This window comes from Bufo bufo, chromosome 1 (genome assembly GCF_905171765.1).
Source record: "Bufo bufo chromosome 1, aBufBuf1.1, whole genome shotgun sequence".
NCBI lineage: Eukaryota > Metazoa > Chordata > Amphibia > Anura > Bufonidae > Bufo > Bufo bufo.
This window is the reverse complement of record NC_053389.1, coordinates 834,346,027-834,360,820: the sequence shown is the minus strand read 5'-3', so window position 1 is coordinate 834,360,820 and position 14,794 is coordinate 834,346,027. Positions and strand designations below refer to the sequence as shown.

Sequence of the window (14,794 nt, the reverse complement as noted above, 5' to 3'; positions counted from 1 at the left end):
GCACAAGCTCCGTCAGCTCCCCTCTGCTAAGCTGATTGCACTGGGCTGGACTCAGTACTGTAATGGGGGGCTATGCTGATGTTAAGTATGTGGCTCTCTGGCTGCTATGTAGGACACTTCTAAACAGTCATATCCCATCATGCCCCTTCTGAACTATAAGAACAAGGTAAAGTCACTTAATGACTACTTTTCCAGCTGAAAAACATTGACAAGTGATGTGCACCAGGGGCCGGCATGGAGACATGGGGTCCTTGATCCCGAGATTTGTGAGTCTCTAGATGGGTATGACAATAAAGAGAAGTGACAGAAAGTTTTACAGAATATCACTTAGCATATCTTTGTTGGCCAACCAATTCCCCATTCTGTTGTTATTGAAGGCTGATGGTTTCCTGTGATCAGAATAGCCAAGATTTTCCATCTATTATGCCTAAAAATTCCCGGTGATCAATATGTGCAGAAAATGGGATACTGAAAGCCATAAGTGGGTGATCAGATCACCCCATCACTGGATACCCCATCATTGTATAGGACACATTCCTCAACCTGGACCTCCAGCCCCGTTTTATATTCTAGATCTAGATCTTTCCATCCAGAATGATTTTTTATTTATTTTTTACTTTTTTAATTCTTGTCCTATTCTGATTCATTTACAGGTTGAAGTTCAGAAGCTGTTGTAATGCATCTCACATGTTAATAGTCAGCCAGCAGAACACTCCTCTTGACCAAGAGCTGCAATATGAGACAAGCTCTAGGAATGTAAAGATCAATAAAAACATTTTCCAAATACTCCCACCGGTAAGTTTTACAGATCAGATGTGTCTCCTGGTCAAGACTCAGCCTTGTTGTGATTCTTATCTGAGAGAAGCGTAGTTGAAGAGTCTAAGGAATGTCCCTGTTCTTTACTCTAACCCTCTACCACCACCACCACCAACTGAGGTGTGGACTTTTTTGGTTAGATTACTAGGTCTCAGACCAATGAGTAGTCACTAATTGGTGGCAGGTGCTCTGCTAGGAATAAGATGAAGATTTAACCAGATGTAAAGTGTAGTGTACAGTTTGGACTACATGACTAATACCAGATAACAAATTTGGAGGAGAAAAACAAGGGCAGAATTAAATGGCATGGTTAAGGTCAGAGTCAGGGTCAGGGTCAAACACAAGTAACCAAAATAAGAGGAGATGAAGAGAGGACCGAGTTAGTCACATACCTAGGTGAGCCTTGATTAGTATTTTTATATTTTTTTACCAGCCGACCGTGGTTCACTTATGAACACAATGGAGGAGGGAGTGTCACCCATTGAGGCATGAACATGTTCTCAGTAGGAATGCTCACTTCATTCAAGGTGAAGTCACATAAATTGCTGGGCACCAAATACCAGTGTTGACCGAACCATCCAAAGACGAATTCTAAACTAATCCACATGTTAGAAAGTGAAAGTAAGTGTAGCGGAGAGAAACCCTGGAACATGAGATCGCCCATAATGTCGTGCAGCCAGCCAATCCTCAGGTAGCCACCCCCCTGTGATGTCACAGCTAGGGAGAGCCCTATAAAACCCTGATCCCACATGGTTGCTGCCATTCTTCTGTGAGCTAAGCATAGGGAGAGACCACCTGTATGAGCTGAGGAAGGTGGTCAACGATTTCTTAATGCTGCAGACGGACAGATATACTCTGCGGCGTAACTCCCATCTTAGGCCTGTTTCATACTTGCTTTGTGACTTTCTGGTTTTGAGATCCGTTTATGCAGTTAAAAAGTCCAGGGGAAGAAAAGAGAAGGTCAGGGCCATGGTCCATTTCCTCTATAGGTCAGAGAGGAGTGAAAGCTCCAGTGCATCACCATTTAGAGTCTGTATACTCTGTGCATAGGTAGAGGAATGTCCTTATAATGATGCTTGTATTACATGTTCTATGTTACAACAACACCCCTTATTGTTAACCCTTCTATTGCAGACATCTCCATTCACCTCTAAACCCTTCAACACTTGCGCTGTGGTTGGGAATGGAGGAATTTTACAAAACAGTTCTTGTGGGAGAGAAATTGACAAAATGGATTTCGTGTTTAGGTGAGAAACTGGCGCTAGTACAAACTGTATTCTGCTTAGTGGACTGAAGTGTAGTGGCTGCTCCTCTGTCCTACCACAGGGTCTCCAGCGTCCAGATCTGTGAATCTGATGAAGACACCTGGCCAGCATGCAAACTATCCATTCTATCATCTATTCTGAGACTGTTCTCTGGTTTAATGAATGAAATGAACACCCCCTCTAACAGGTGGTGTGTTAAAACCCTGAGGCCATGGAAACAGGTTGCTCAATCTTCAAGAGGAGAGTTTACTTATTGTAGTAGCTCTCTGCTTTGCCTAAGAAAGGGTGGCCTTAAACAAGGTTACTATTTAATGATGTCCACATGTCCTACAGAAGGTGACCATGCACATGCAATAGTAATATTTCTTATGTAGTGATGAGCGGCATAGGCAATATTCGAATTCTCAATATTTTGCAATTTTTTAACTGAATATTTGCCATAAATTCGCGAATTTGAGATTGCAAAAATTGGCAATGTAATATGCTCGTATTGCGCACACTATTTTATTACCTATAACATATAAGAAACAAATCACACTAAGGCTGTATGCCAAAAGCCGGGTATGTGCAAGCCAACAACCTATCCATCAGACAGGTACAGTCAGCATACCTTACAATGGCAGCCTTGTGCACTATGAGAAATACAAAACCAGCTTATATTGAAAGCCCAAAGTACGTGCTTTCTTCCCCCGTGCAACAAAATCGTGTAGCGTGCCACACAAAAAATGTGCACTAGATTGCGGTCCATCGCAGGCCCTCTCTGTAAGAGAAGGGCCCCCATAAACCATTCCCTATCACTCCGGGCCTATGGCTCCCGCAAGGGACTGGGACAAATGGCAACCCTCAGCCAAAGCCGAGGGTATGCCCGTCTGTGCTCCCGGCTTTCGCCTCGGCTGCCACCCAAAGCATCAGCCAGGAGCTTCAACAAGGTCTGTACTCTCCCCGGAGGGAGAGCCCAAGGGGTTTGGCAGGGGGGTGAGGAACCAAAATGGCCACACACCCCTTCCACCCTAGACCTCAACAAACGTGTAAAGTGCACACTCAGTGAAAATAAAAAATTAATAAAGTGAATGTGTGCCATTACGGCCCAGATATTCGACTGGAATTATATAAATTCCTCATCTTTTCAAGGCCGAAGCTGAGCAAAGAGAGGTGTGTGCGCTAAAAAATGTGAGAAAGGCAAGTGCTGTGCAAAAGTGCCTTCACTCAGTAGGATCCCACCCCCAGTGAGTTCAGTCACCCCAGGGTCACCACTCTTGGTGCACTCTGCACTTTGGGCTTTCTACACAACCTAGCCTCATGGCTTCGATCCAGCAGCTTTGGTGACCTCGCACAGGACCTGACACGGCCCCCATGCTGTACACCCCTCGTGGGTTACTGTGGGATTCTCTGTTCTACTCAACGTCACATTGCTCAGCCTTACACGACCTCCCTTCATAGACAGGCTGCACTGATAAGAACAGATACTACACTTGATCTTAGCCAAAAAGCCGAGAAGCAATACAAAAAACAAAACCAGCTTTTTTAAAATTGAAAATAGCTTTTATTAGCAATCAGTTGTCAATACAAAACATTCATTATAGTGCAATGCAGCGCAGGCTGAAACACAGTACAATAAATACTTACACGGAAAACTATTTGTGCATGGGCATAGAGCACAGTGCAGACACAGATCCTGTGCTTTACACCACAAACAGCTCCGCACTAACATCACACATCAATCAATAGGCATTGGACAAGTAGTAGGGGAAGGGGGTGGGGAAGTAGGGAATGGGAGGGGAGTCACAGGCTCGAAGCTTTATGGAAAGAAAGACACACTGGGGGAAAAGGATGGAAGGAGAGGGGTCTTCTTCATTGACGTCCGGACCGTCCATGATGGAGTAGTCTCTGAGCATGCTGAGAACCAGCCTGCGGCAGTCCTGGACGGACATCCTCTCCCAGTTCATCACTAGGCATTTCCTGGCAAGCCACACCGTGTCCTTAAAACAGTTCATAAGGCGCCAAGCCTCCTGGATAGCCTCAACCGAATGGGTCCCAAGGCTGCTCCTTGGAATAATGTCTATGAGTGGTGTTGTGCTAGCATGCTCGGCCGAACACCAGTTCGGCTCGAGCATCGCGATGCTCAGCATATCACAGTGTTTGGCCAAATACCTAGTGTGCTCGAGCGCGATGCTCGAGTCAGTGTATTTAAATCCAATTTATCCTCTATTTCTGAAAAGTTTCTGCCAGGATTTGAACTCACAACCTTCTACAGTCCCTTCAGTGAATGGGGGACTGCTGAATGGGGTTAATAACTACAGTGAAGGGCCTAGCCGTCTGGGCAACCCCACAGATCACCCATAACAGTGCCATCCACAGATCCCCCTCCCCATAACAGTGCCATCCACAGATCCCCCTCCCCATAACAGTGCCATCCACAGATCCCCCTCCCTATAACAGTGTCATACACAGATCCCCCTCCCCATAACAGTGCCATCCACAGATCCCCCTCCCCATAACAGTGCCATCCACAGATCTCCCCATAACAGTGCCATCCACAGATCCCCCTCCCTATAACAGTGTCATACACAGATCCCCCTCCCCATAACAGTGCCATCCACAGATCCCCCTCCCCATAACAGTGCCATCCACAGATCCCCCTCCCATAACAGTGCCATCCACAGATCCCCCTCCCCATAACTGTGCCATCCACAGATCCCCCTCCCCATAACAGTGCCATCCACAGATTCCCCTCCCCACAACAGCGCCATCCACAGATTCCCCTCCCCATAACAGTGCCATCCACAGAACCCCCTCCCCATAACTGTGCCATCCACAGATCCCCCTCCCCATAACAGTGCCATCCACAGATCCCCCTCCCCATAACAATGTCATCCACAGATCCCCCTCCCCATAACAGTGCCATCCACAGATCCCCCTCCCCTCCGCTCACAGGAGTGTACAACTGTACATTATTAACATTTTGAACTATTAGTAATCCGTATCCTGCAAGTGCAAATTTAACTTTTGCTCATTCTAGTCTTACTCACAGGCTCTCTCTCAGCTAGTCAGCTCCAGCCTGTGCGGGCGGTGCTTACTCACTGACGTCACGCCTGCGCTGCCTAGTGGGAGGAGCAGGCTCCTGACGTCAGTGAGTGAGCGCCGCCCGCACTGCCTGCTGTTATCGGAGCTGTAAGAATCTAGTGAGATGAGCGGCTGCGGATGATTTTTCAAGTTAAAAGTTAAGTCTGCAGGCAGGGCAGGCGGATTAGTATTACACATACAGTTTTTTAGAGTTAAATATATGGAGTGAGCGGCGGGGCCGGTGTAGGGCAGGAGAGTCAGAGCGCCGACCGGCCCTTCCAGTGACAGCAATACATTCGGGGCACTGGTCAAAACATCCGGGGCTCAAGCCCCGAATGTTTTGACCTAACGACGCCCCTGCTGCAGCGCATTATCCGAACAGCGGAAAGGATAATTGGCTGTAGCTTAACTTCCCGGCAGGATCTTCACGCTAGGCAGGTGTAGCAAGAGAGCGGCTAAGATTGCCTCAGACCCCAACTCATCCCTGCTCACTCCATCTTACAGCCTATGCCTAAGCCTATACCTTCAGGAGTGAAATACCGTTCAGTGGCTACTAAAACTTCCAGGCACAGGAACAGCTTTTTCCCTCAGGCAGTTGCCTTGCTTCATGCAGAACCGCGCTAAAGCTGCTATGACTTGAAAGCATTACAGCATAGAACTGAAAACAAACACTTCTCCCTTTTATTGCCACTAAAACTTACATACTGTCTTTGTCCTGCACTATCCATACTGTCTGTCCTTGTACTGTTTTGTTTGTGTCTGTCAAGCAACTGCCAAGTCAAATTCCTTGTAAGTGCAAACTTATTTGGCCAAATAAATTGATTCTGAAAAAAGGCACGGCACATTCCTGCAGCATGTAAATGTCACATCCCTGTGAAGGCAAAAAGGTTAGCACAGTCTGCAGTCTAGACCTATTCCTGATACTTCTTACATTGATGCTAAAGATGTTGAGATTAGACAGACTGTAAGAGAAAAGGGGGGTTAGCGCAAACCATATACCTTAGTTACCACTCCTGTCGGGCAGATCTCCGTCTTTGAGGACCTCTGGCTCTGGGAGCTGTAGCAGGCCCTCATCCTCTAGTCGGTCGAGCAGGGAAGGGTCTTGGGAGTCAAAGAGTTCTTCAGATTGTTGTTCGGACACCAGGTCCATCACCAGCTGCTCCATCTCTTCTTGTTCTGACAGCGGGTCCTCGGTGACCTCCACCACCTTCTTTTTGGAGGACTCAGCACTCGGGCTGTCTCTCCCTTTCCTCTTCCTCTACATGGTACCTGCCGGGACAAGAGGGGGAAATTCCTCGAGGGAGAGAGCCAAAGCAGTGGTTGGAGGGGGGGGGGGGTTAGCACTGCTGCAGGGGAGTGGGGTGGCTGGGTGGGGTGGGGGGCCGGAGACAAGACTGCTGAGGGAGGGCTAGGGAAAGTGAAGGATGTTGCCTCAGTGGGGATAGCAGGGAGACTCCGGACCTGGGGAGGAGGGGAGGAGGGGAGGAGGAATGGGGAGGGCTGGGGCATGGGCCATAGAAGGCAGCTGGGGCTGAAGCCTGTGCTGGCTTTGCCAGACCCTTGGCTGCTACCGCCTGTGTAGGTCCTGCCCTCTTGGGACAGTCTTTGTACAGATGGGCTGCCTGTCCGCAGAGTTTGCAGGCGGTCCTCTTCTTGCCCTTGGATTCGTGCCCTGCCACACGGAAAATCCTGCAGGCGGCCTCTTTGCAGTCCTTCATACTGTGGCCCTTCTTGCTGCATTTCCTACAGATCTGCGGCATATCAGGGTAAAAGATGAGTCCCGAAGAGTTGACCAAAGAAAATGACTGAGGCAGGTGCTGCACACCATCCAGAGGTGTAGAGTATTTGTTCAAGCGGACAATGACAGACCACTTGCCGGTCCAGAAGCTGTTTCCGTCCAAGATGTAGGTGGGGTCCCTCACCACGGTGGAGAAGCGCTTCAGGTAGGTGACGATGTCTTTACCTGGGATGTGTGGGTTCCACATGGAGACAGTCACTCTCCTTTCTTCTCTCTGGACTTGCTCACAAAGTGATTGAAAGGAGAGTCCGGTCTCACAGCTTTCACCATCTCCCAGTAACACTTGCATATGGCCATGGAAGCAAACATGATGTAGAACATCTCTGTGTTATTTCTCTGTTCTGCAACTTGTTTTCATGGGGCCATGCTGGTCATTATGTGCAGGAAGAGCTTCTTCCGAAAAGGTGTAGCTGCTGAGATTCCTCTGGTTAGCTTCTCCAGATGGCTTGAGCAGCACACATTCTTCCGCCTAGCCTGTCCTGGTGGGCGAGCTATGCAGATTCTTCTGGGATCTTCCAGGTGGGCAGAGCTATGCAAATTCTTCAGAGCCACTCCTCCAGTTGGTCAAAGACTTTGCCATAGGAGATTGGAGAGAAGCAAATATCCCGGATCTAAAAGAATCAAAAGAGTTGGGAGGAAGTCAAAGCAAAAGTCCAAAAGAAAGTGGAGTGGATCCGCAACAATCCGAAAACAAAAAAAGTTTGAAGGCAAAGGGATACCATATATTAAGAAAATTCTTTACCTGCATTTCTTTTCCCTGTGCTTCAGGATGATTAAAAGAACTGAGAATACCTGGTCTTTTTTCCTAAAGTATGCAGCAGGACATTTGTTATGGAAACGCCAATGGATACAAATTAATTTAACAGTACCAGTCTTGATTGTCCCACCAAGGCAATATGTATTAATTGAGAAGATTATTAGACAGTACTCCCTAGAGAATTGTGAAAGAGACTGTTTGGATAATGCTAAAAATTAATACATCTGAATAATAAGGAACAAGTCTGTCCAGTCTCAAATTATACAGAAGCCAAGTCTTTGGAATGTTGGAAGCTATATAATTGCGCTTACCCAGTCTCGAACTGTTGAAAAACTTATTATGGAAAGTTCGTAATATTTTGTTGTTCAGGAGAGACTTGATAATGAAAAATAATGCATCAAACTTGCTTTAAGTGAGATTTATGTTTTCTATTTACGCAACAAAAATCATTTAGGTGTTAGAGCTGCTACATTGTGGATTATTAATATGTGGAATGTGCTTCTTGAGTAACTTTTGATGAAATTTTTGTTTGTAAGTATTTTAGTTTTATAATAAAAATGTAAAGCTGGTCTTGTATGGCCCATAGTGCACAAGGCTGCCATTGTAAGTAGAGTTGAGCGAACCCGAACTGTAAAGTTCGGGTTCGTACCGAACTTTAGGTTTTTCGGCACTCGGACCCGAACCCGAACATTTACGTAAAAGTTCGGGTTCAGGTTCAGGGCTTTCTTGGCACTTTTTGAAAGGCTGCACAGCAGCCAATCAACAAGCGTCATACTACTTGCCCCAAAAGGCCATCACAGCCATGCCTACTATTGGCATGGCTGTGATTGGCCAACTGCAGCATGTGACCCAGCCTCTATTTAAGCTGGAGTCACGTAGCGCCACCCGTCACTCTGCTCGGATTAGTGTAGGGATAGGCTGTAGCTGCTGTGAGGGAGAGATCAGGGAGAAATCTTATGAAGAACTGCTTCTTTACTCAGCGATCTACAGCAAATGTGTTTTGTGGGTGCAGTGCACAATTGTTTTAAGCCTGCCCTGAGCCAACTACTGCTGAAAACGAACTTTTTTTTACTTCAGTTAGTCAATATCAAAACATAATCGGCAGCCATTTTATGCAACGATAGTGCACCAGCACAGGCTATCTGCATGTCTGCAAGTCCAGAAATACAGCTATGAGACACTGGGGTTAAAAAAAACATTTTTTTCATATAGTGCACATCTAGGATTAGATGTGCATAAGTGAGTGTCACATTTAGGCCAGAAATACAGCTTTTTGCTTACTGGGGTGAAAAAAACATCTGTTTCATATAGTGCACATCTAGGATTAGACGTGCATAAGTGAGTGTCACATTTAGGCCAGAAATACAGCTTTTTGCTTACTGGGGTGAAAAAAACCCATCTGTTTCATATAGTGCACATCTGGGATTAGACGTGCATAAGTGAGTGTCACATTTAGGCCAGAAATACAGCTTTTTGCTTACTGGGGTGAAAGAAAACCATCTGTTTCATATAGTGCACATCTGGGATTAGACGTGCATAATTGAGTGTCACTTTTAGGCCAGAAATACAGCTTTTTGCTTACTGGGGTGAAAAAAAACCATCTGTTTCATATAGTGCACATCTAGGATTAGACGTGCATAAGTGGGTGTCACATTTTGGCCAGAAATACAGCTTTTTGCTTACTGTGGTGAAAAAAACCCATCTGTTTCATATAGTGCACATCTAGGATTAGACGTGCATAAGTGAGTGTCACATTTAGGCCAGAAATGCGGCTTTTTGGTTACTGGGGTTATAAAAACCCTCTGATATACTGCACATCTGGGATTAGACGTGCATTAGTTACTGTGAAATTTAGGCCACAAATACCGCTGTCATATAGAGTTTAAAAAAAATAAATTAGTGCAATACCTCACATCAGGGTTTTTATTGGCGGTTAATTTTTTTTAACAGACTTAACCACTTTTTACCTTTCTTGGTGAACACTAACTATGAGGCAAACATCTAATAAGGGACGCGGTCATGGTCGTGGTGGTGGTGTTGGTGGAGCCTCTGGTGCAGGGAGAGGACGTGGCCGTTCTGCCACAGCTACACGTCCTACTGAACCTACTACCTCAGGTCCCAGTAGCCGCCAGAATCTACAGCGATATTTGGTCGGGCCTAATGCCGTTCTAAGGATAGTAAGGCCTGAGCAAGTACAGGCGCTAGTCAATTGGGTGGCTGACAGTGGATCCAGCACGGTCACATCTCCCACCCAGTCTTCTGCAGAAAGGGCACAGGTGGCGCCTGAAACCCATGCCCATCAGTCTGTCACATCACCCCCGTGCATATCGGGGAACCTGTCTGAGCCTCAAGTCATGCAGCAGTCTCTTATGCTGTTTGAAGACTCTTCTGGCAGGGTTTCCCAAGGGGATCCACCTAGCCCTTCCCCACGGGTGGAAGACATAGAATCCACTGATGCACAACCACTTATGTTTCCTGATGAGGACATGGAAATACCATCTAAGCACGTCTCTGATGATGACAAAACACAGGTGCCAACTGCTGCGTCTTTCTGCAGTGTGCAGACCGTCAGGGAGGAAGACTGGGTGGAAGATGATGCAGGGGACGATGAGGTCCTAGACCCCACATGGAATGAAGGTCGTGCCACTGACTTTCAGAGTCCGGAGGAAGATGCAGCGGTGAGACCGAGGCAACAGCGTAGCAAAAGCGGGAGCAGGATGCAAAAGCAGAGCAGCCGTCGCCAAAACAGTTTGCCTGCTACTGGCCACCGTCACCAGGGACCGAGCACACCAAAGGCAGCTTCAAGGAGTTCCCTGGCATGGCACTTCTTCACACAATGTGCTGACGACAACCCGAGTGGTTTGCACGCTGTGCCATCAGAGCCTGAAGCGAGGCATTAACGTTCTGAACCTTAGCACAACCTGCATAAACATGCGAGACACGGGCTGCAGTGGAGTAAGCACCTTCAAAAGCAAGAAAGGGCTCAGGCCCCTCCTGCTACCTCTTTTGCTGCTGCCTCGGCCTCTTCCTCCGCCTCTGGAGGAACGTTGGCACCTGCCACCCAGCAAACAGAGGATGTGCCACCAACAACACCACCTCCGTCACCAAGCATCTCCACCATGTCACACGGAAGCGTTCAGCTCTCCATCTCACAAACCTTTGAGAGAAAGCGTAAATTCCCACCTGGCCACCCTCGATCCCTGGCCCTGAATGCCAGCATTTCTATACTGGCCTTTGAAATGCTGTCATTTAGGCTGGTGGACACACACAGCTTCAAACAGCTCATGTCGCTTGCTGTCCCACAGTATGTTGTTCCCAGCCGCCACTACTTCTCCAGGAGAGCCGTGCCCTCCCTGCACAACCAAGTATCAGATAAAATCAAGTGTGCACTGCGCACAGCCATCTGTGGCAAGGTCCACCTAACCACAGATACGTGGACCAGTAAGCACGGCCAGGGACGCTATATCTCCCTAACTCCACACTGGGTAAATGTAGTGGCGGCTGGGCCCCAGGCGGAGAGCTGTTTGGCGCAAGTCCTTCCGCCGCCAAGAATCGCAGGGCATCATTATTTGCCTCCTGTTGCCTCCTCTTCCTACTCGGATTCCTCCTGCTCTTCTACTACCTCCTCCTCCGTTCAGCGACAGACCTTCACCACCAACTTCAGCACAGCCAGGGGTAAACGTCAGCAGGCCGTTCTAAAAAACTGATGTGTTTCAGGAGTTGTGGCGGGGTATAGAACAGACCGATGAGTGGTTGCTGCCAGTGAGCCTCAAGCCCGACCTGGTGGTGTGCGATAATGGGCAAAATCTCGTTGCAGCTCTGGGACTAGCCGGTTTGACGCACATCCCTTGCCTGGCGCATGTGCTGAATTTGGTGGTGCAGAAATTCATTCACAACTACCCTGACATGTCAGAGCTGCTGCATAAAGTGCGGGCCGTCTGTGTGCGCTTCCGGCGTTCTCATCCTGCTGCCGCTCGGCTGTCTGCTCTACAGTGTAACTTCGGCCTTCCTGCTCACCGCCTCATATGCGACGTGCCCACCAGCTGGAACTCCACCTTGCACATTCTGGAGAGACTGTGCGAGCAGCAGCAGGCCATAGTGGAGTTTCAGCTGCAGCACGCACGGGTCAGTCGCACTGCGGAACAGCACCACTTCACCACCAATGACTGGGCCTCCATGCGAGACCTGTGTGCCCTGTTGCGCTGTTTTGAGTATTCCACCACCATGGCCAGTGGCGATGACGCTGTTATCAGCGTTACAATACCACTTCTATGTCTCCTTGAGAAAACACTTAGGGCGATAATGGAAGAGGATGTGGACCAGGACGAGGAGGAGGAAGAGGGGTCATCTCTAACACTTTCATGCCAGTCTTTTAGAAGTGGCTCAGAAAGAGGATTTTTGCAACAGCAGAGGCCAGGTACAAATTTGGCCAGCCAGGGCCCACTACTGGAGGACGAGGAGGAGGATGGGGATGAAGCATGTTCACAGCGGGGTGGCATCCAACGCAGCTCGGGCCCATCACTGGTGCGTGGCTGGGGTGATACGGAGGACGCAGACGATACGCCTCCCACAGAGGACAGCTTGTCCTTTTTTCTGGGCAGCCTGGCACACATGAGCGACTACATGCTGCAGTGCCTGCGCAACGACAGCAGAGTTGCTCACATTTTAACGTGTGCTGACTACTGGGTGGCCACCCTGCTGGATCCCCGTTACAAAGACAATGTGCCGTCCTTAATTCCCTCACTGGAGCGTGATCAGAAGATGCGCGACTACAGGCGCACTCTGATAGACGTGCTCCTGAGAGCATTCCCGACTGACGCCGGGGGACAAGTGGAAGCACAAGGCGAAGGCAGGGGAGGAGGAAGAGCTCGCCAACGCAGCTGCGTCAGTGGCAGCACCTCAGAAGGCAGGGTTAGCATGGCCGATATGTGGAAAAGCTTTGTCACCTTGCCGCAACAACCGGCCCCAACTGCTGATATGGAGCGTGTTAGCAGGAGGCAGCATTTGAACAACATGGTGGAACAGTACCTGTGCACGCGACTACACGTACGTACTGACTGATGGTTCTGCCCCATTCAACTTCTGGGTCTCCAAATTGTCCACATGGCCAGAGCTTGCCCTGTATGCCTTGGAGGTGCTGGCCTGCCCTGCAGCCAGTGTACTCTCTGAACGTGTATTTAGCATGGCAGGAAGCGTCATTACAGACAGACGCAGCCGCCTGTCTACAGCCAACGTGGACAAGCTCAAAATGAACCAGGCCTAGATCCCACAAGACTTGTCTGTACCTTGTGCAGAATAGACAGTTCTAACAGCCTCAACCATCCATCCTTGTACTCAAGTGCACTTATTCCTTTTAATTTTTTTTTATATGTCCCAATATTTTTGGGGATACCCCTATGTAAAAATGCAAAATAACACACATCTGTGTTGGCTACCTATTCCTCCTTTGCCGCCGCTTCCACCTAGACCGCCACGTGAGCCTACACGGCCACATCCACCCATTCACCGCCTCCTCAACCTCTTCCTCCTACATCATTCCTAATTTTTTTCTTTTTATGGTCTTTTATGTTTTTTTAATTCATTTCCCTATCCATATCCATTTGCCATGCTCTTAAGCACATTTTGCTGCCTTTTGCAGCCCTCTAGCTCTTTCCAGCGCTATTTTAGAGCCATTTTAGTGGCCAAAAGTTTGGGTCCCGAACCCAAACTTTTTTTTCAAGTTCGGCTGAACCTGCCGAACCCGAACATTCAGGTGTCCACTCAACTCTAATTGTAAGGTAAATGTTGACTGTACCTATCTCGTGGATAAAAACACAAAGGTAAAAAGTTCCGTAGGCTGCGCTCACCTGATCAGTCTTGCGATGGAAGCACGGACTGTACTTGGAAAAGGCACCAGTTAGGACTATATAAAAAAAAGACGGGATGTCCAGCTTCTAAAAAAGATGTAGTTCTTTATTCCAATATCACACAGAATAAAAAAATCCAACACGGCAAGCAAGTCTACATGTTTCGGATGCTCTAATACTGATCCTTATTCATGACCCTCGTGGATAGGTTGTTGGCTTGCACATACCCGGCTTTTGGCATACAGCATTTGTGTGATTATCTGTTATATGTTATTTATTGTGAGTTATAGGTATTGATTTATTTTAAAAATAAAATAATATAGTATCTATAAAAAAAAAATTATGATAGGTAGGAAAATACTTATAATAAAAGTTAATTAATGATAGGTAAAATAATAACTATAAAGAAAAAAAAAGTGATGGATGATAGATAGCAAATAAGGATTAAGAGAAGCTATATACAATAAGTGAGAAAAGATTATAGGTTTATCTAGTGATAAAAAAAATCTAGAATATTCGTTATTACGAAGATATAGCAATATATTCTAGATCTTCGCGAATTCTTGAAGTGCCAATATTCGCGATAAAAATTTCTAGAAGTGCCAATATTCGCGCTCAACACTACTCTCATGTTCCCCATTCACATGTCCCCTTGGTTCCCAGCTGCACCGTATACATCTGCCAATGGTTTATCTCCCCAAGAGCAAAAGGATTGGGTATTGTAAATCCAACTTCCCCATCCTGATGTCCCCTGGCATCTGTCATTTGGGGCAATCTGGAGAACCATATACACATTAAATGGTCAGCTGGTCCTACCAAAATTGGTGGGTTTGGGTGACAGTTATCTCGTGTGTGTTGGAAGCTTAGGACATTTAGAGAGGATGTCCAGTTAGGACAGCTCTTTTAAGACTCAGCTACTAGTTATTTGTGTTCGGGGTTTCTCAATGTCATGTGCATGGCTTTTGTCAATCACCTGTCTTCTTTATCTTTTCATCTCTTCTTCCATTGCTGTCTAAACCTATCTCCTTTGAGATCATCTCCTCCTCTTGTTTAAAGTTGTGCCTTCTGTTACAGGTTTAATTTACCACCTATGACCATAGTAGATGATATTGGAAAGAAGTCCGATTTTGTGAGTGCAAACCCAAGTATTCTGAATAACAGGTGAGATGGACACTTTTATGTATATGAAATGAGAAAACAATGGTGTTGGATCATGTGGAGGAGAATGAATGGTTCACATTAATTGGCA

The 14,794-nt window shown here is 47.2% G+C and overlaps 1 pseudogene; it reads right to left on the bottom strand.

Moving 5' to 3' along the window:
• Positions 1-3,460: 3,460 nt before the first annotated feature.
• Positions 3,461-3,583, bottom strand: LOC120987350 (annotated as a pseudogene).
• Positions 3,584-14,794: the final 11,211 nt, after the last annotated feature.